The sequence below is a fragment of the Protopterus annectens genome, chromosome 1.part2 (assembly GCF_019279795.1).
Source record: "Protopterus annectens isolate FY-2018-M chromosome 1.part2, PAN1.0, whole genome shotgun sequence".
Classification (NCBI taxonomy): Eukaryota; Metazoa; Chordata; order Ceratodontiformes; family Protopteridae; genus Protopterus; species Protopterus annectens.
This window is the reverse complement of record NC_056727.1, coordinates 786,559,939-786,582,040: the sequence shown is the minus strand read 5'-3', so window position 1 is coordinate 786,582,040 and position 22,102 is coordinate 786,559,939. Positions and strand designations below refer to the sequence as shown.

The window sequence follows — 22,102 nt, the reverse complement described above, 5'->3', positions numbered from 1 at the left end:
GTACAGCAGGAGTTTTTTTCAGTCGGGCTGCATAGGACATATGTTTGAGGCCAATAATCCTCTTGGTGAGGTACTTTTGTGGCCTCTCCAGCTGTTGGAAGTGTCTTGTGAGGTACATCCCAAATGGGGCATTGTACTCTATGATGGGTCTGATGAGTGACGAGTAGAGGGGGCACTATAACCTTTTTATTTCTAGATGCAAACCCTTTAGTAATTAGATGGGCCACATAGAAAAATTTCCTAACTACTTGGGCAATATGATTGTCAAAGGAGAGATTGCTATCTACCTGGGTCCCCAGATCTTTTATTACCTCTTCTGTATTAAGGGGGCTGCTACCTATGTGATAATTCATGGGTGTTTTGTTTTTCACCAAACGGGATGACTATGATTTTTTTGGCATTTAGCATGAGGCCATGACTTTGACACCAGGTGTCCGTCTCGGTAAGGCCCTTTTGGAGGATGTCTGTGTCAGCCGGAGAGTCAATTATGGTTCCCAGTTTGCAGTCATCGGCGAACTTGGTTAGCCATAGTCCTCCTGTGTTTGCCTGTACTTCTGAGAAGTATATGCCGAACAGTAGGGGTCCCAGGACCGAGCCTTGCAAGACACCACTTGTGACTGGTTTAGAGTCGAACCTGGAGCCTGCTATTCTTACCATGTGAGTTCTGTCTGTAAGCCAGTTGGCAACCCATCTCATGACAAGGGGTTTATATTCAGGCTAGTGAGTTTTTCTGTAATACCGGAGTGGGAAATGATCTTGAAAGCCTTGGAGAGGTCAAGGTAGGCTGTGGAAACAACCTTTCCTTCGTCTATGGCCTTGCTGGCTGTCTCGAAGAAGTCAACCAGGTTTAGTAGGCATGATCTGCCCTTAAAGCCGAACTGGGTCAGGTCAAGTGTTTGGAAGTTCCCAATGTCTTTGAGTTCCATGATGATGTGCTCCATAGCCTTGCAGACCAGCCTAGTCAGGCTTATGGGGCAATAGTTACCAGGGTCAGTTGTGGCCCCTCCTTTGTGGAGTGAAATAATCGTTGCTGTGTGCCATTCTGTGGGCACGTAGCCTGTGGAGAGGCTGAGGTTGAACAGTGTGTTTAGGTGGGGGGTTAGTTTGTTCTGTAGTTCGTGCAAGATGCAGCCTGGGACACCATCTGGCCCCATTGACGCTGTGTTTTTGGCAGGGCTGTTTTCACCTGTGTGTCTGTGATTTCCGGGACACTACACTTTTCTGGTATTGTTGTGGGCCCTTTTGGGGGTGAGAGGGGGGGGTGAAGTTTGCACTGAATCTATCTGCCAGGATGTTGGCAATATCAGTATTTTCAGAATATTTTGTGCTATTTTGCACTAGTTTAGTGCATATCTGCAAGTTGCCACTTAGATTCTTAACATAGCTAAAGAAGGCTTTGTGGTTATCTTTTGATTCCTTGGCTATTTTTCTTTCAAAGTTAGCCTTGGATGATTTTATGAGGGACCTTAGTTTCTTACTGATACTGATCAGGGATGTCTTTCCTTCTTGGGATTTGCTTTTTTCTGAACTAGTTTCCTCCTTCTGTTGTATAGCCTGTTTATTACAGGGGTCCACCAGACTAGTTTCCTTCTCTTAGAGGAGTGAGTCTAGGTTTTGCTAGGCATGGCACGATCCATGCATCCTTGTAGGTGCTCATAGAGTGCATTTGTAAAGGTTTCTGCATCTTGGGCAGCGTTATCCTTTAGCGTGGGGGCTGTGAAACTTACCGCCTTTGTCTTAAGTAAGGTGAAGTTTGCTTTAGAAAAGTTTTTTACTGTGGTTTCCTTAGTTAGGGGTGATGGTGGGGTGTGGGCATCCCGAGTGATTAGTTTATGGTCTGATCTAACCAGTGAAGGGTTTACCTCCAGTGTGGAACACCTGTCGCCCATGTTTGTGATGACCAGGTCCAATATGTTTTCACCTCTGGTAGGGGAGTTTACCAGCTGATCCAGGGCATTTGAGTTGATGAATTCCAGGAAGCACTTGGCCTGGGAGTTTGTACTCTAGTAGTTTTCCCAGTTAAAGTTAGGGTAATTGAAATCGCCCAATAGCAGGGTGTTCGGTAGGACCTTCATATTTTCCACTGTCTTCAGAAAGGTGGAGTGGTGGTCCTAGGTTATGGAGGGTGATCTGTAGCAGGACACAATTTGCATTACAGATTTGCCTCATGTTAGTTGCACATGGATGATCTCAGAGGTGTCATGCTGCACCACTAATCTGGAGGTGTGGGTATCATTGATAAATATGGATGCACCCCCTCCTTTTGTGTTTTGGTCCATGTTCTGTGGCCAAAATGTGTGGTACGAGTTGTAGCCCGGTAGTGCTGGGGTGCTCTCAGTAGCCTTGAACCAGGTTTCAGTTACTGCACAGATGTCGATGTTCTCCATACTGAGGAGTGCTTGGAGTGCGTGCATTTTGAGATTTAAACTCCTGACGTTGAGTAGCATAACCCTCAATTTTTTGTTAATTGTGCTGTTTACGGAGGTGGGTTTGACTTTTGAGCCTTGCCTAAAAAAGGCACTATGGGGGCAGCAAGAGCCTTGGCCAGTATTCGAAAGCCTAGGAGTGACGGGTGCAAGCCGTCTCTTGCAAAGCAACACGGCTTATCGAGCATGTCATCCCAGGCTGACAAGACACTGGATCCCCTTTGAATGACACCAGAAGCTTAGCCAATTGTTGAAATTTATCATTTTTTCTTTATACTGAGGTATCATTCTTGGTGAGGGCAGGATGCTACTCAGGGTCAGGGTCATACCAGCCTGGGCTACATGATCTTAGAACTCTTCCATGTCTCTTTTCATGTAGTCCAGTGAGGTATGTCTCAGGTCATTCACACCAACATGAACAATGACATTTGTACTTGTTCTGGAGTGACCTGAGTGCTTATGTTATGTGGTGGATTCTGGCTCCTGACAGGCAGCTAACAGTAACCTTCTGCTTGTCCAGCCTAGTGAGTGGGACGTCAGTGTGCCTGACAGTAGAGTCACCTATTACTAGTGTGTTAGGTATGTTATTTCACCTTAAGGGCTGTGATTGTGCAGCACACTGATGTTTGTGTTTTATGTGTTGTCTGGTTTGTGACGGGATGTGCAGGTTGTTTAGGTGTCTGCTATTGAGGTCTCTGATGCTTTTGCAGGTTTTTATTTAGAGTCTCCGAGTATGTTTTTGTGTATTTATGTATATTTTTTTACCAGTGCTGGTTTAGTAGGTTTGTGTGTGGCTGGAGGTGTGGTGCAAGTGTTAACCTTCTCTTCTTGACTGTCTGTTCCAGTCTTGGGTGGAGACATCTTAGCTTCCAGTTTGGCTGTATAATTGCATCTCTCGCATATGTTAGTGTTTTGTGGTAGGAGGAGAGGGTTGTCTGTGTACATGAGGCAGTTGTAACATTGCCTCAGGATACCCAGATTCACCAGCTGGACTGGAGAGTACACCTGAAATTGCCCTTTGGTCATGCCTGAATAGTAGGGTGAGCTGCTTAGTTGCTTGGTTGTTGAGGGGCAAATAAAGAGCCTTGCTTTGCTGGGCAATCAAGTGTCAGGGTATATTAGTGCTTGCTATTAGGTCTGAGCAAGTGCTGGGCTGTAGGATGCTTTTTGAGTGCTTAGGTTGAGATCTAGGCTAGTTTCAAGGGAAAAACTGAAGAGGAGACTTAGTGGAGCTAGGAATTATTTAACCCTAGGTAATCGGCACTGCCTGGTGCACAAAACCGTGCAGACACAGTTTTTATAGCAGGGAAATGAAAGAGAGAGAAGTTAGCCCAAAATGGCCAATAAACTATTAACGTCTGGGCTGGAACCACTCCTCCAGGGACAGATAGGCTGTTCAAAGCTGCCCTCTTCAACAGGTGAACAAAGAAACTTCCTTCTATCCAAGTAAGGTATGGGCAACTCAAACTTGTAACACAGCCCTGAATTCAACACTAGCCTGAAAACTGGACTATACTAGCTTAGGTGGGAAACGAGGACATTTTTTGTTTGTTTTTTTGAAATGATAAGGCAAAAACAGTAAAAAATACACTTAAAACAGCTTTAAATGACTACAAACAACCAGAAAAGACTATCGCACTTTAGTGTGTAGCCTACAACATTTAAACAAATTATTTAAACAAAAAACAGCTTTTTAAAAGTGCAGGCAGTCAAATAAGTACAAATATGTGAAAAAAAAAAAACAAGCTTTTGAATCACAATAAATGCTGGAAATTCGGCGTTTAGGCAGAAAACAGTTAAGTACAGCAAGAAAGTACAGAAAACTGATGTTTAATCACTCCAAAGTCTCTCTTCTAAGCTAGAAGGCTTGTATCAGTTTAAGGCTTTCTAATGCTTTCCAGTAGGTTAGTTAAGGAAAGATGGGAAACAAGCCCAGATGTGGGCTTTTAAACCAGAAAGTTGAAAGAGACAGACAAATTGCCCAAATGGTCAATAAACTACAATTTCTGGGCCAAGAACCACTCCTATTGTGGTAGACAGGCTACCTAGTGCTTACCACTCCCACTGATAAGCTAGAAGGCTTTCCTCCAACACAGAAACGCTTGCGGGGCTCAGAAGCTTACCAACAGTCCTGGATACAGCAACTCTGTGTCTGGACTAGGCTAGTTACAGAAAAGGTGAGAAACAAGCTCAAGTGCAGCTTTTAAACCAGAAAGTTGAAAGAGATGGAAAAAACTGCCCAAAAGGCCAATAGTTACAATTTCTGGGCCAGGAACCACTCCTCTTGTGGTAGATAGGCTACCTAATGCTTACCACTCCCACTGATAAGCTAGAAGGCTTCCATCCAACACAGAAAGGTTTGGGGGCTCAGAAGCTTACAAAGAATCCTGGATACAGCAAATCTGTACCTGAACTAGACTATTAACAGGAAAGGCAGGAAACAAGCGCTAACACAGGCTTTTAAATCAGAAGGTTGAAAAAGATGGAAAAGCTTCCCAAACGGCCAATAAACTATAATTTCTGGGCCAGAAACCATAGGTTACCTAGTGCTTGCCACTCCCACTGATGGGCTAGAAGGCTTCTCTCCAACACAGAAGGGCTTGGGGAGCTTAGAAGCTTACCAGCAGTCCTGGATACAGCAAATCTGTACCTGGACTACACTAGTTACAGGAAAGGTGGGGACCAAACGCAAACACAGGCTTTTAAACCACAAAGCAGAAAGAGATGGAAAAACTGCCCAAACAGCCAATGAACTACAATTTCTGGGCCAAAACCCACTTTTCCCATGGTAGATACGCTACCTAGTGCTTAACACTCCCACTGGTAAGCTAGAAGGCTTCCCTCAAACACAGAAAGGCTTGAGGGGCTCAGAAGTTTACTAATAGTCCTAGATATACAGCAAGTCTGTATCTGGACTAGACTAGTTACAGGAAAGGCAGGAAACAAGCTTAGAATTTTTTTTTTTATACAGAAAAGCAGCTAAAATAGCAGTAAATACAATTCATATTACAGTGCAGGCTAGCACACTTGAGTGTGTAGCAATATTACAGCAAGTACAGTTTAAATAAATGCAATTAAATTAACAAATGACTAAAAAACAAGTGCAGAAGGCAGTAAATTAGAAGGCTACTAACAAGCAGTACTAAGTGCAGAGTAAGAGCGACTGAACAGATAACAGCATGCAGAAGAGCAACTAATTCAGTTACAGTAAGAGCAGCTGAATAAAATATGTATATATTTGTATTTATGTATTTAATTTTTTTTTTGAGGGAGGGAACAGAGCAGGATTAAGAGGTTACAGGGGTTGTCCTTCCCAAATGCTCTCTTTGTACACAGTAGGAGTGCCTGCAATCAGAATATGATCTCACTGCTCTCAGTTAATTGAGCAAATGAGATGGGCCCAGAAGGAGTATCCAAGTACAAATTTACAAGAGGGATGAGCAGTTTCAAAGCCACCAACATTAACATCAGAACAAGAACAGGGAGGGTGGGTAGGGAACTAACTGTAGAAACACAGCCGCAAATTGAGTTAATATTCAGTGATAAACACAAATTAACTGCAGAAGTATATGAGAAAGAGCAGATAAAAGTGAACCTAAATTCACTTATACGTATGTCATAAGTCAAGCTTCCATCATACAGAGTTGGTGGTAATTTAGATAGGTGTCAGACTCTGTGAGTTGACATCGCTTTGGCAAATGTTCCCACAGTAATTGTAAACAATAATTCTGGTCTTCATCAAAAAAAAAAAATGCCTGGCATTGCAAACAGAAGGATTTACTCTGTCTGCAAACTGCAGAAGTGATAGTTGTTAGATACTGAGTTTGCATGTTTTATTGCTAGGTGTTATTCTAATGGAGTTTTCAGTTCATGCCTGCAACTAACTTACTCATTTTCCAGTTATTTCCACTATTCTTACATCTCAGGGTACAGTTTCTAGTTGTTAAACTAGCCTGCTGTTATTATCAAAGTTTGAACTTTATTAAAACCACTTGTATCCACAGTATCCTGCAGTGTCGTGTTCTGTGTAGAGTAGAGACTCGTATGCAATTCTTTGTTTCAACTGAAGAGTAAATTCTTCCATTGTGACTTATTAATGGACTGTACTGCAGCTGTGGAGAAGGATGTACATTAACCACAAAACAGAGAATCCTGTACATCCGTTTTGTGTCTATATTTTTGTGCATTTCATCGTCTTGACTGCATTCAAATTGTTTTGTGCTGTATATTTCTGTGGAAAACTAAGTGCAGAATGTTGTTAATAAAATTAGAAACATTGAACAAACAGAAAGTATTTGTGTACTAAGCAGCACAATTAATGAAAAAGTGTGTGTATACATATATTAGCAAATCAGGCAATAGAGCTGAGACTACAAATGTTTGTGTTTTACACACACACGCATTATGTATATGTTTTTTTTTTTTTTTATATGAGATTAAACCTTTAGGTGTGCCATTGTCTGTTGCAAGAAGCAGATCAGTTGTTTTATTTATTATAACTTATTTAATGGAACTATCTATTCTTGTGAAGAATCTGTATTCCAAGGGAGCCCAGTTAGAAAATACAAGGTAGCCCTTGAACAATGCAAACTTTAGGAAATGTCAGAAGTGCAAGACACAGCTAGCAAAGAAGTTAATGGCTTGTACTTGCAAAAACGAAATGTGGATACAAAACAATATATTAGGTCAGTGACAATAATGGATCAGTTAAGGAAAGTAACCTTATAAAATATCAGGACTCACAATGCCAAGTCTTGAAATGTTTAGACTAAATAATCAAAAATCTGGTCTGATTGTGTGTGTGTACAATATAACAGGTATGTTGCAGAACCAGAGAAACTGTAGAGAAAATTATTTTACTGTAATAGGCACGTCTTTGTTTACCCAAAGTATTCTGCATATCAGTAAATGTCTAATTCATTATTAAAGTTGTATTAGTTCTTTCAGTACTTTTCCATTAAATCCCTACCACTTCACGCTGTTGTGTTTTGACGCTATTTAGTCGGCAGTTACCTCGGTCTTTAGTTTGTCCTCCTTCCTGCTTGCTAACACCCAAGAAATTTGTCTGCATCTTTGGAAGGGCGTATGCTTAAGTAAAAATGTTTTTTTTGGTCAAATAACTGGTGTGTTTGTGTTACCAAAATTAAGACTGGCTGCAGTGCTGTCAGGTTTTAATTATCGTTTGTGTTCAGTGTTTCAGGTATAGTTTTCTAAGATGTATGTGTTTCTGAATCCCTTGTTACCATCTGCCCTACCAAACAACATATTGTACTGTACTTGCCTTGGTGCATTAACTCAGTCTTGCAGTCAACATGGGTGAAATTTCAAACAGTATGTTGTGTCTTTCGTCTTTTCTGTGAAATTTCAAAACAGTATATGGGATAAAATGTGGTGGCGGAGGCCATTACTCTCTTCCCCAAATTTCTGTACGTCATGTCCTGGCAAAAATATAAGGTAAAACCAGATACGTTCTGTAATATTAGGAACAGTTTAGAGGCATCCTGAATAAACACCACATTTAAGAAATTATGTTTTAGCTGTAACACAAAAAACTAATTTCCTGTATCCAGACGTGTAGGAACTTCCCTTCTGTGCATTCTTATTGTTTTCTGCTTGGAGAGAGCAAGTGTTTGCTCCAATATTTCATAGTGCACAGTGACATGTACTAGTAAACCGTTTCTAACCTATTGCAGATTTATTAACTTTGGAAAAACGGGCATGTTTTGTTTAGTTTTCTTGAATTTTTTCTTGTTAAAGATTAGCGACAAAACACAGCAGCGCGAAGTGGTAGGGGTTTAACGGAAAAGTACTGTTTTTTCTTGACGCATTAAAACCAGCAATATTGTTTTAAACAAGTATTTTCACCACTGTAAATGACATGTTCCTCAGTACTGTGATCTGCTGCATGAGTGTATTATATTTATACTGTACTTATATTTAACTGAACTGTAATTAGGATGACCACAAGATGTCATTAAACAGAAACTAGTGCCAGATGTCTTTAAGTCTTCAGATGTCTTTTTTCTTCTTGTTACTGCATTCTTCTTTCCATTACTCCACTTTTTAAAATATAATGAGCACAGAAACTACATGGATATCTTTTAAAATTAACTAGATTCATTTTAAATGTTCTATTTTTGTGTCTGCTGCTTGTTTTAACATTCTAAAAGTTCACTTTGTGTAAATGAGGGTTAAAGTTCAAAATACATTTTCTGCAGCTCAGGTAGCTTGAACATGGAATCTAGACTGTTATAAGTTGAAAAATAGTTTGAGGTATGTGAAAAAAGCATTCTATAGAAAATTGTCTTGTGTTTTTATTATTAAATATATTTAAGCCTTTTAATTGTGGCTGGTTTGTTTAGAGATATTTAGCTCTTAGTGTACTTGCATATGTATTTGGTAACACTGTACAGGCTACTCTTAAATAGCCTTAAAAGTTTGGTCACACTTACTATTTGGATAATAGTAACATTGCACAGTAGAATTGGTCACCATTTGGGAAGGGCCTTATAGGAGCTGATAAAGTTTTAGTTGGTGGCAGTGATTACTACCTTATAGTCTGGACAGAAGGGGGCATAGCTAGTGAACCTGTGCCAGCCTTCCCCAGGAGTATTTGTGTGTTTGTATATAAATCAGATCTCAAGGTGTGTGTGTGTGTGTGTGTGTGTGTGTGTGTGTGTGTGTGTGTGTGTGTGAGCTACTTGGGCAGGGACATGAAGCACTGGTTGTACAGAGAGGATGCTAGAGGTTTTGGCTTGACAACTCGACTGAGATCTTAACGCTATAGCTGTGCCAGTGGGGATCTGGAGAGAGAGGGAGAAACAAGCCCCAGACTGAATGTGATCTCTGTGTGCTCTTAAGGGAAACTGTATTCACTGTGTGTGTACTTGTTACCCTTCCAATGTGCACATCCCTCACTGGTGTTCATGGTGAGGATTGAGGCTCCTTGATTGTTGGTCCAGTGCAGGAGCGTCACATATTAACTGTTTGGCAGTGGTGGTATAGCCATATCACATATTAATCGGTAGTGGTGAGTTAGCCACATCACATATTAATTGGCTTGTAATGGAGTGGATATTGAATTCCTGTAGCTTGTGTACAGTGGTCACTAAAGGTGTTTTTGTACTCTAAATCAGCCACACAGTGAACATTCAGAGTTCATATCACAGTTGTTTTATTTCTTTTGTTAACTTAATCAGGGAGAACAAGCAAGCATCTCAGTAGAGGAGTATGGCAAGCTAACAAGGAGCCAGTTGACTGAGATGTGCCAGGCTAAAGGACTAGTGCATGCCAGCCTGACTAAAGCAGACATGATTGCAGCATTAGTCACAGCTGCATCAGAAAATAGCAACCAGGACGACGCTCAGACTGGCCGTGGAGATGTACAACACTCAGAAAATGGACAGTTCTACCTTTTCACAGAGAACTTAAAAATTCATCTGGTGTTAGAGACTTGAGTTGGAGGCCAAGCATTTGGAAATAAAAGCAGCAGAGAGACTGAGGCATCTAGAGACTGAGGAAAATGAGAGACTTTGATGCCTGGACACTGCGGAGAAGGAGAGGCAGAGGCAACATGAAAAGGAGATGCTGACTGCTCTTTGCCAGAGTCATTGAGGTAATGGAGAAGGGAGTAATGAACCCCAGAAGCAACATAGGTTAGTAAATCTCTTCCACAATTTACAGAGGGAGATAATTTTGATAGTGTCATTCATATGTTTAAGAGGGTATGTAAACAGTATGATGTTGACCAAGGGCTCTGGGTACGGTTCCTGACCCCCTTACTCCATGGTAAAACTGTAACTGTAATGTCCAAATTGTCTGATACTGACTGTTTAAATTATAATGTTGTAAAGAACTGTTTGCTAGAATTTTTTAAGTTCCGAAGCTTATAGGGAAAAGTTTTGTGAGCATAGACGCAAGGCAGATGAAAGTGTGTGTGAATGTGTTGCTGAACTAAGCACTTATTTTCATACGTGGGTGAGTGGATGCCAGGTCACCATGTTTGAAGGGCTGTCAGACCTTTTGGTGAGGGAGCAAGCCCTTAGCACTTTGCCTGAGCACATGAGAATCTGGTTAGCTGATAGACAATACCTTACTGTAGATGAGTTGGGGAAGAGGGGAGACCTATACCTAGCAAGTAGGGCATCACTGCACAGGAAAGGGACACCCAGTGCTGCTCATGGGTCTAAGGGAACCAGTGGTGAGCAGCCCAGAATGGCCCAACAGAGTCTGTCAGCAGGGGAAGCCACTAGTCCAGGTACACATCCAGGACTTAGGATTAAATGTTTTAAGTGGAATCAGTAGGCCATGTTGCATATAGATGTCCACGGGGGCAAGGTGGGGAACAAGAGGTGGGAGAGCCAGTAAGTGGGAATGACAGAATGCCAACAGTAGGTTGTCTTGAGACAACAACGGTACCAAACGACCACCCTGCAGATGTCCTGATAGGGAATGATGTAGATAATGCAGTGCCATGTGTGCATGCAGTTACACGCAGTCAGGTCTGGAGACAAGTATGTGGGTCTGGAAGCCTGGGGGGAGACCCAGACAGACTGCACACTTGCAGCCAGGACTGGTGCAGTGGTTACTTCAGGGAGGGAGCTACACTGTAGCAGTGAGACTGAAGGTGAGCCACAGCTGCTTGTGGGTACTGATGTTCCCTTGGACAGAGTGACTGCAAGGGCAGAGGTTAGTAGTAGTACCTAGGCTGACAGTGAGGCAGATAATGCCAAACGTTCTGTGGAATGGGAGCTGGGAAGGGTTACTAAGAGAGAGTTGAGACAGGCTCAGCTCTCAGACCCTACATTACAAGGCCTGAGAGAGGTAGCTAGTGAGGCACCTGATTTTCAAGTGAAAGGGGAATCTGTATACAGGGACAAAAGGTTACTGTATAGAGAGTGGACCCCTGAGGGAGGGCTAGAGGGTGGGGGAATACAGCAGTTGGTATTGCCCAGAGCCTACTGTCTGGCACTTCTAGCCATAGCCCATGATATTCCCTTTGCAGGTCATACAGGCATAAAATGTACAGAGACGTATTATGCAGAACTTATTTGCCTGGGATTTCCAGAGATGTAACAGGGTACTGCAGGACTTGTGAGTAGTGCCATGAGGTAGGCAAAGCAAGAGACAAGGTGAAAGCTCATTTGATGCCTTTGCCTAGGATTGAGGAGCTATTTCAGAGGGTAGCTATGGGTATTGTGGGGCCTCTGAGTACCAGGCAGTACTTGGCTACTTGTGCAGGGACACGAAGCATTGGTTGGACAAAGAGGGTACTGGAGGTTTTGGCTTGACCACTCAGCTGAGATCTTAACCCTATAGCTGTGCCAGTGGGGGAGTCTTAGTGGAGATCTGTTTAGAGAAGGAGAAACCAGCCCCAGACCGAATGCGATCTCTGTGTGCTCTTAAGGTAAATTGTACTGTACTGTGTGTGTACTTATCATCATCCCAATGTGCACGTCCCTCACTGGTGTCATTGGTGAGGATTGAGGCTCATTGATTACTGGGCCAGTGCAGGGGCGTCAGAAAGGTGACAAGAGTTCAATCCATATTTACTGACTGATCATAAAGTTTTTTTTTTTTTTTTTCCTGAGAAAAGTCCACTGCATCTTCTATAGAATTGTTTTCTCACCTTCTGGTAAAAAGGTCCTAATTCTGGCTGGAAAAATAAGGTGAGCTTTAATGTTTAACTTCTGTAAGTCTTTTATGAATTGAGTACATGCTTTCCTTTTTGTCATGATGCAGTATAGTCACTGTCAAACCTAATAGTGTTGTTGTTTATTTTTATTGGAGAATTAGCCCAAGTAGTGTTCAGTAGCAGGTCCTGTCTTAGCTAGAGAGAAATTTTACAGTAGTAGAGCTGGGGATCGGAGGAGTTTTCTTCAAAGAAGAAGTTGAAAGAGATCTATGGGCTCTCTCAATAGCAAAAGAGAGAGCTTCTGGTAGATTTAGAACTTTAGGCATCCAGTTAATTGAAAACTGCAACATATTGTCTCCTTCGTGTTCCGGTATTCCATATATCCTAATATTGCTTTTAGCTCTACTTTCTAGGTCCTGTAGTTTTTCCATAAGTAAAGTATTTTGCTTTAACAGGAATTATGTGTGATTCTCACTCTCTGCCATTCTGTTATCTAGTTTATCAAATTAACAGAATGCATCTGGATAATGCCCATTATAGACTGTAGTTCCTGCTTCACCAAGTTGTCTTGAGAGTTCACTTTTGAGTGGCTCATTCTGGCACAACAGTCACTAAAACTTCTGGCAGGAAAAAATCAAAGTTAAAAGCATTAAAAATGATTTTTCTTTCAAATAGCTGTCCAAATTTGTTTAAAATTCTCAAAATATTTTAAAAAATAAGGTTTTATTAAGTTTGTATGATAAAATCTTGTCAGAAAAAAAGAAAATAAAGCAGAGCCAAGACTTTTAGCTGTTAGTGGATTGCAGTCTTGGCCACTACCCCAAACAACAAACAGTGATTAATGACCAGGTAATTAAGTGATTCTAGACAGTTATGGTGCTGATAGGTCATAGCAGTATTGGACCTTAACAGTAAAGCCCCCCCCCCGTTTTTGCTTCATGTTTTTTTATAGTGTTGCAAATATACAATAGAGTAACAAACTCGCTCATTTTAACAAGTAGTAAATATATAATATAATAACACTTTAAGTGACTGATCAACTTTACTTTCACAGAAAATGAAAGCTACCAGATGAAATTCTTCTCCTCCTCCCCCGGACATTCTCCACACATAGTTAAACGATGAGGAAAAAAAAAACAAATGCTATGGAATGGACAGAAACACAAACACTGTGCAACTAAAAATAAAATTTTAAAAAGTTATAAAAAGGATTGCCTCTCTTAGGAGGTGCTCAAAGCCTGTAGACAGCTATTTAATGGTGATTGTGTTATAATTTGCAGGAAAAAAATATATTTTTAATTATGCAGTCCTTTGTCTTAAAGTGGGCTATTTTTTTTTCCAGCCAACCTATTTTAATTGTTTAGAAACAACTCTGATACTGAATTAATATAAATGCAGTCTGCTGTCATATAGTTCTCATATAACTGAGCTCTAATACATATCATTTCTAAAGAATGAACAGTATTAAAAGTGTTACTTTTATTGCATTACAGTAATAAAGCTGTTCCATGAGCAGCTTTATTTTTTTTTTTTTCAAAACAGGTTTATTGTTTTAACATATAAGAGAAATATCATAACAATTTTATACAAGTAATTAAAAATAGGTATTATTATAATATTCAACAAAACAACTAAAGTATTTACAAAGACATCCACTACAATCAGATCAATTAATTAAACTAAAATACCGTGCTATTGAAATTAGAATTTTTTTAACAAATTTTGTAAATTATCCCATACAATATAATATGATGTTTTTCTAGTTGTTCTCATTCTAATTGTGCTTATTTCCATATGGCACATTATATTCATAACATTTTTAAATTCATTGAGCGAAGGAGGTGTATCTGAAATCCAATTTCTAGTTATTATTTTCCTGGCCACTGCTAGGATAGAACATAACAAGGGAAGCTTAATCTTTTAACACATTGAGGTACAGGTGTGTTGAACAATATAAGAGACTTAGAAATAATGAAATTATCTGTAAAAAGAGCCTGAAAAAATTCATTAATTGACTTCCAGTATTCTTTCAACTTCATACAGTCATAAAGCATATGAGCCCAGTCAGCATTAATTTCTACATTACATCTCTTACATAGATTATCTTTATTATTTATTTTATTCATCATCAAAGGTGTATAAAAAGATCTATGTAAAAATTTCCATGTATAAAGTCTCCAGACAATGGAAGATGTAGTTCTATAAGCAGATTACAATATATATTGTTTATCTTGTTGAGTTGGTGGGTCCCCATTAATAGAGGTGAAATAATTCCAGTATGAATCTACACTGTAAAAAGTTTCTTGTCTGATAATTTTATGTATATATGAAAGTTTACCTTTATCAGAAACTTTATGCTGTAAATTTAATATCAAGTAATCAATCAGTTTTGGAATAGATTCTTTAACTGTTATAGACATTAGATCTATTCTATCAATGAGATGTTGTCTAAAGATCTGAACCTCTAACCAGCAAGTTTCTCTTAGATCAAATTCTTGTTTTAAGAAATCTAGATTTTTAACTTTATTATCAGATATCAGCTGATACCAGTACTTTAGGTCATTATCTATAGCTAAATGAGCTCCTTCAGAAGTAGATGACATAAGCATACCCTGAGTATACATTATAGGGAATACAATAAAATTCCATTCCATATACTTAGGGTGCATGAATATAAAGTTACGATAACTAATAATAATATTTAATGGGTAACAAACCATATGTTTAGGTGTAATAGGTGAAGTACAAAATTCCTTTAGCAACCACAACATGGAGTTATTTACAATCATATTTTTATGTGTTAAGGAGATTTTCATGAAGTGCATACTAATTAGCTCCCAATAATCTTTCCATTTTGCGATATATGACTGATCTATTAATAAAGTAATAACTTTTATAATAGAAGAGATAATATATAAATTAAAGTCTGGAAAAGAAATACCCCTTGAGACCAGCTATTAGTATGTTTCTTTAATGCAATCCTAGGTCTATTAGGTGCCCATAAGAAATTTAACATTAGTGTATTCAGTTTCTTGATAATTATTTTTGTAGGTGAAAGTATTATTGATTGTATTAAGTATAAAATCTTGGGGAATATTATCATTTTAATAATTGTAAGTCTCTCCTCCATAGTAAAAACATATTATTCCAGGTATTAAAAAGATTTTGTATATTAAGAAAACAGGTATTATAGTTATTATATATAATAGATTTAATATCTTTAGATAGTATTATACCTAAATAAGTTATCTGACCTGAATTGGGTACATATTTAGTAAAATCACTAATGAGAATATTTTTTCGTGTATATATAGGTAGTATTTTAGTTTTTCTTCATTGAATATTAAACCAGAAATACTTTTAAAATTCATCATTTTATCAAATAAAGACTGCATAGAAGAATTAGATCCTGCTGATGTAATTAGAACATCATCTGCAAAACGTTGAATTTTTGATGTTGTATTTTCTCTATTTCAAAACCCTCTATGTCAGTACTGTTTCTAATCAAATTAGCCCAAGGCTCCATTACTAAAGTGAATAATAGTGGAGAAAGTGGGCATCCTTGCTTTGTACCTTTAAGAATGGGTATTTTTTGTGAAACATATGTTCCTACCTTAATATAAGCCAGCGTTCCTTTGTATAAATGCTCAATTAAATTTACAAATGCATCAGAAAAGTTTGTGCATTTCAGTAAGGTAAACAGATAGTCCCAACTTACTGAATCAAATGCTGAACCTATATCAAGACTAATAAGTGTTAAATCTTTCTTTTTCCTATTTGCAAAATCAATTAATGTTAAAGTTCTTCTTATATTATCAAAAGTATTTCTATTTACATTGAAGCCCGTCTGATCTATATCTATAATGCCGGGGATGATTGTCTTCAATCTATCAGCAAAAATACTCATAAACATTTTATAATCAACATTAAGTAATGAGATGGGTCGATATGAAGAACATCTAGTTGGATCTTTATTAGGTTTTAAAATTGGTGAAATAAATGTATATTGCCAAGATGGGGGGGTTATTAACTCAGTTTGGGCCAAAATAAAAACCTTATGTATTAATGAATATGTAGTTTTAGAAAGGATTTTATATATCTCTGGTATAATACCATCATTACCCGGTGCTTTGTTTGATTTAAGCTTATTTATTTGTGTAATAACTTCTGTATATGAAATACTCTTGTCCAATAGTTTAATCTGTTGTTTATTAAGCTTTTTATTCATGTTTGTGGTTATAAACTCCTTTATTTTATCTTTAGGTTCCATGTTAATGTTGTTATGGTTAATCTTGTGAAAGTGATTTCTAAATTCATCCAGTATTTCTGGTATACTAGAAACATTCTTCTTTTTCCTTAGAGAAAAGATTTCTTTGATATGGTTTTGTTTATTCAATCTTTTGTTTTATTTTTAAGTCTATGTAAGTATTTGGGGCTTATTGAATAAGACAAAACTTGTATTTCTCTAAAGTTATTTTAACTTTATGAGTTAAAATTTCTTTGTATTTCTCATTTAGTTTGTTTATTTCTTCAATAACTTTCTTGTCCATAATATTTTCTTTATTATTATGTTTATAAGAGTCTAATTTACTTTGAATATCTAACAATTCCTTATCCCAAGATTTCCTTTTATTATTATACCATCTGATACTTTCTCCATATAGATATGATTTTAAGGCATCCCAAACATAGACAATGGAGACTTCAGGAGTATTATTTATGTCTAGAAAATGTTGTACTTCTGAAAGTATATATTCTTTATAGTCTTTTAGCTGAGTTAAGTATGCTGGTATCCTTTTGATCTGAACATTATGAGTATTTTTTATCATGAATTCAAAAACAATTGAGTTATGATCAGATATAGGACATGAAATGATTTTGGAATTAATTAAATCTGTTACCATCTGGTTAGAAATAAAGACCCTATCTATTTTTGAATAAGTTTTGTATCTGTTAGAAAAAAAGGTGTATGGTAATGATTTTGAATCTATCTGATTATTAATATCATTCAAATGATAAGAATTAGCAAAATCATTTAAATGTTTTGCATTACATGTAATTATTCTTTTCCTTATAGTGGTAGTATCACTTTCATGTAGTATGCAATTAAAATCACCAGCTAAAATAATATCCCCTATAGAGAATGATATGATCTTATCAATATGATGTTTCACTGTATTAATACCAATTCCAGGTATCCAATATACATTAATTAAAGTTTAAGTCTTCCCATTAATTTGTATTGTAACCATACAAAACATTTCTTTGTCATCCTGAAAAGACTTAATGGTTTTAGGAATGGGCATACTTTTATTCCATAAAATAGCCACTCCTCTTTTTTTCTGAGTGTGCTCTGAACTAACCAATACTGTATACTTATTAGTGGCTAGTTTATCAATATCTTTTTTCAAGAGATGGGTTTCTTGCAAGAAGACTAGATTGGCCTTGTGTAAATTAATGTATCTTATTAGGCTTGCCCTTTTACACGGATTATTCAATCCATTAATGTTTAAAGAAATTCCTTTAAAAGATGTCATTTGGCATTTTTAAAACTCAAGAATCTTATGATCGAAATAACAAATAAGATAAATAATGTTACATCTCCTCTTTTAGGTGTACCTTTAAATATAGCTGTATTTATTAAATCTCTTATGGGATTTTGTATAGGATTCAATTTTGTTTGTAGTGACAATGAGTGTACAAAATATATTGTGGATGTCAAAACTATATACATATAACAATGAACAAGTGAAAATAATGTAAGGATTAAACCTTGCATCCAGCCTGGAGTTGAAAACTCCAACTTAGAGTAGTATTTACTACTCAAGTTAACCCCTACCCTAAGCAGCAGTACCTCAGCTACCACCTTATCAATTTAATACTAGTTATATTTAACTGAGGTTAACAGTTTTCAATTCAATTATCTATCAAGACAAAACTACACATTTGGTAAAACAGCATCATATAAACTAAAATAAACTTTTTTTTTTTAAACTGTTCATACTACTATATAGATCTATGTAATATATAACACTTGTATTCAAATAGCATTCAAATAATCTTGATGTTAGAAATCAAGAGGAGAGAAAATTAGGTTCTAACATTCATTTAAATCAAAAACTTTGGCTAATATGATTCAGACATTACATATATTAAGATGCATCTATTTTCTGTCATGTGAATACTATTAACAGCTTCCAAAAAAAAAAAATCTTGAATTGTTTGTATATGAGCATTTACTTAAACTCATTATTGTCAATAGAGTAAAATATTGTATTCATAAAAATTATTATAAATCATATTGCATAGTTATGCAAATTCTCAGAAACACTTGCATTATTAAAAAAAAAAGCCACCACACACATACACACACACACATACATACACACACACATACACATACACACACACACACATATATATATATATATATATATATATATATATATATATATATATATATATATATATCTGATCTCACTGAGTTATGTCCTTGTTGAGCACTATCCTACTTGCTGTCCCTAGAATAAATCTGTCTGCTTTATAGAAAATAATGCACAGCAAACACATTTTAGTAACCAGATTTTACAATCATGCTAACCTACTGCTTTAAAATATATCACATGACATTTCTTCCAGAATAGAATTATAAAATTGTTTATGCTTGTCAATCTGATGAATTAAATGAATTATAATAAAGTATATGTTTGGAACAGAAGTTTTTAACACAGATTATTATGCTGCTGTTAAGTAGATTTTCAAAAACATTTAAATAAATGTTTCATTTTCTATGCCTTCTAAAATAAGACATTTACTTACTACAAGAAACTACATAATTTAAACTCATTATAACTGACATTTTATGAATAGAGTATTTTTCCTGAATCTGTGGTGTGTCAGTATGATAACTAGGTCAGAGGTTATACTAACTGCTTTCAGTTTCTCTGTGAGAATTCTGTGAGTTGAAGCTTTTGAAGTAGTTCATGGACACTGTGCATGAGACAGCCCACATCTCAGATTGTCTCCCTTAACATTTTGGTGGGAAACTTATTAAAACTTGTGGCAAACATTCATTTTGTCAATAGAGTAAAATATTGTATTCATAGAAATTATTATAAATCATATTGGATAGTTATGCAGATTCTCAGAAACACTTGCATTATTATATATAAAAAAAAAAGCCATCACACTCACACACACACATACACACACACACACACACACACACACACACATATATATATATATATATATATATATATATATCTGATCTCACTGAGTTGTGTCTTTGTTGAGCACTATCCTACTTGCTGTCCCTAGAATAAATCTGTCTGCTTTATACAAAATAATGCACAGCAAACACATTTTAGTAACCAGATTTTACAATCATGCTAACCTACTGCTTTAAAATATATCACATGACATTTCTTCCAGAATAGAGTTATAAGATTATTTATGCTTGTCAATCAGATGAATTAAATGAGTTATAGTAAAGTATATGTTTGGAACACAAATTTTTAACACAGATTATTATGCTGCTGTTAAGTAGATTTTCAAAAACATTTAAATAAATGTTTCATTTTCTATGCCTTCTAAAATAAGACATTTACTTACTACAAGAAACTACATCATTTAGACTCATTATAACTGGCATATTTTATGAATAGAGTATTTTCCTGAATCTGTGGTGTGTCAGTGTGATAACTATGTCAAAGGTTATACTAACTGCTTTCAGTTTCTCTGTGAGAATTCTGTGAGTTGAAGCTTTTGAAGTAGTTCATGGACACTGTGCATGAGACAGCCCACATCTCAGATTGTCTCTCTTAACATTTTGGCGGAAACTTATTAAAACTAGTGACAAACATTCATTTAGTAGTGTAAATGCATGTAAACATGACAAAACCTTCACAATGTATTCCACAGACCATTACAGCCTCTTACTTCTTTTCAGAAAGAGAAACAAATTGAATCACAGCTTGCCATTAAATCTTCAGATATTTTGACTGGTTATGAAACAAAACATTATAACTGACATATTTTATGAATAGAGTATTTTCCTGAATCTGTGGTGTGTCAGTGTGATAACTATGTCAAAGGTTATACTAACTGCTTTCAGTTTCTCTGTGAGAATTCTGTGAGCTGAAGCTTCTGAAGTAACTCATGAACACTGTGCATGAGACAGCCCACATCTCAGATTGTCTCTCTTAACATTTTGGTGGGAAACTTATTAAAAATTAGTGACAAACATTCATTTAGCAGTGTAAATGCATCTAAACATGACAAAACCTTCACAATGTATTCCACAGATCATTACAGCCTCTATGTAAGTGAAATTAAGCCCAAAATTACCAACAAGCAATAAAACTCAACATTCTTCTCCCAACTCAATTTTCATACAAATCCTATTATTCACTGTGCCCACACAATCAAAAGCATTTCTATATATTAATAAAGAAAAGAAAAGAGAGTAGAAAATAAAAGGGAGTGAGGCAGAAATAAAAAATGTAAGAGAAAGCTGTAAGAAGTATATACAATGGAATGTTACTTACTGTTTATATTAATAGAGTTAAAAATAAAACATATTATTTACTCTTATTTAGTTCTGATTATTATTAGTTAAAGCATAACAGATTATTTACAAACAGGCATAAGCAGTATAATCAAGAAAGTATAATTAGAAATAGCATTTGAAGAACTTATAAAAACTTTTACAAGGAATAAATATGTTATTATTCTATTAATGATATTTTCATTACTGTTCTCTCCCTGCCCTCCCCCACCCTTTACCCACTACATAATCTAAATAGAATGTCATTGTTTAAACAAAGAAAATAATAAAAGGAGAAGGAAAAAAAAGGTAAAGATAAAAAATGTATCAAATTACTAACCTTACTTCTTTTCAGAAAGAGAAACAAATTGAATCACAGCTTGCCATTAAATCTTCAGGTATTTTGACTGGTTATGAAACAAAACATTTCTTTGCACATAGAGAATAACTTTGATTAAATCTTTTCCAAAATATTTGTGGCTTTCTGGAAATGCAGGAACTATATTCAAAAAGATTAATAATGAACTAAAATGATGAGAGAGAAAAAAACATATAACAAATCATTTGTTTTTTAGTCTCTTCTTCTTCTCTGAAGTCTTCCACGAAGCTTCAGTTGCCAATCTCTTTAATGAAGAAACTAGCCCATTCCATTTCTTCTATTTTATCCAAAATCCTTTTTTCTTTGACAAACAGTAAAGCAGAGTCTAAATCATCGAAAACCTTAGGACCATCAGGAAGGAAGATTTTAAGCTTGGCAGGAAACAGAAGGTATGTTTTAAACTGTGCTTTTTTAAGCTCCCTTATTAGTGGCAGAAAAACTTTTCTTTTAGCTATTACCATGGAAGAATAGTCATTGTCAAAACACACAGTTGTCTCATTAATCTTAACAGGAGCTTTAGCCCAAGCAGATTTAAGAACCATCTCTTTATCAAAAGATGATAGAAATCTAACTATAACTGATCTAGGATATTTTTTGTTAGTTAGTATTAGCTATAGATCTATGTGCTCTTTCGATACCAAAAGAGAATGCTTCTGGTAAGTCTAAAGTTTTAGGGAGCCAAGTTGTTAAAAAAGAAGTAATATTGTTACCTTCAATATTTTCTGGTAGTCCAAAAATCCTAATGTTATTAGCCTAGATCTATTTTCCAGGTCATCCAGCTTTGTTTGTAAATGTGTACTTTGTTTCAGCAGAAACTCAATGTTGATTTCCTCTTCTTGGATTCTATTTTCCATGTCATTCACAGCTTCTTCTATGCCTGTCATCTGGTTCTTCTGTTGTTGCAGGTCTGTATGTAACAGGTCTATTTGTTTTGTAGTTTTTCTATGAAGGTGTCTATTTTAGTATCCATTTTATCCATTTTATCAGTAAGTTGCTGGATTATAATTATCAGAGACTGAAGTTCTTTCTTGATGCTAGAGTCTTGAAAATTTGTCTTACTGGAACTCATTTCAGACTGATAAACTGACAGGAAAATTTCCACAGTGATTTCTGAC

The 22,102-nt window shown here is 36.4% G+C and overlaps 1 protein-coding gene across 1 annotated transcript in view; it reads left to right on the top strand.

The window, feature by feature from the left end:
• Positions 1–22,102, top strand: part of LOC122791256 (proton-coupled folate transporter-like) — a 1,313,896-nt gene that overhangs the window by 784,093 nt on the left and 507,701 nt on the right. The window lies entirely within an intron of this gene.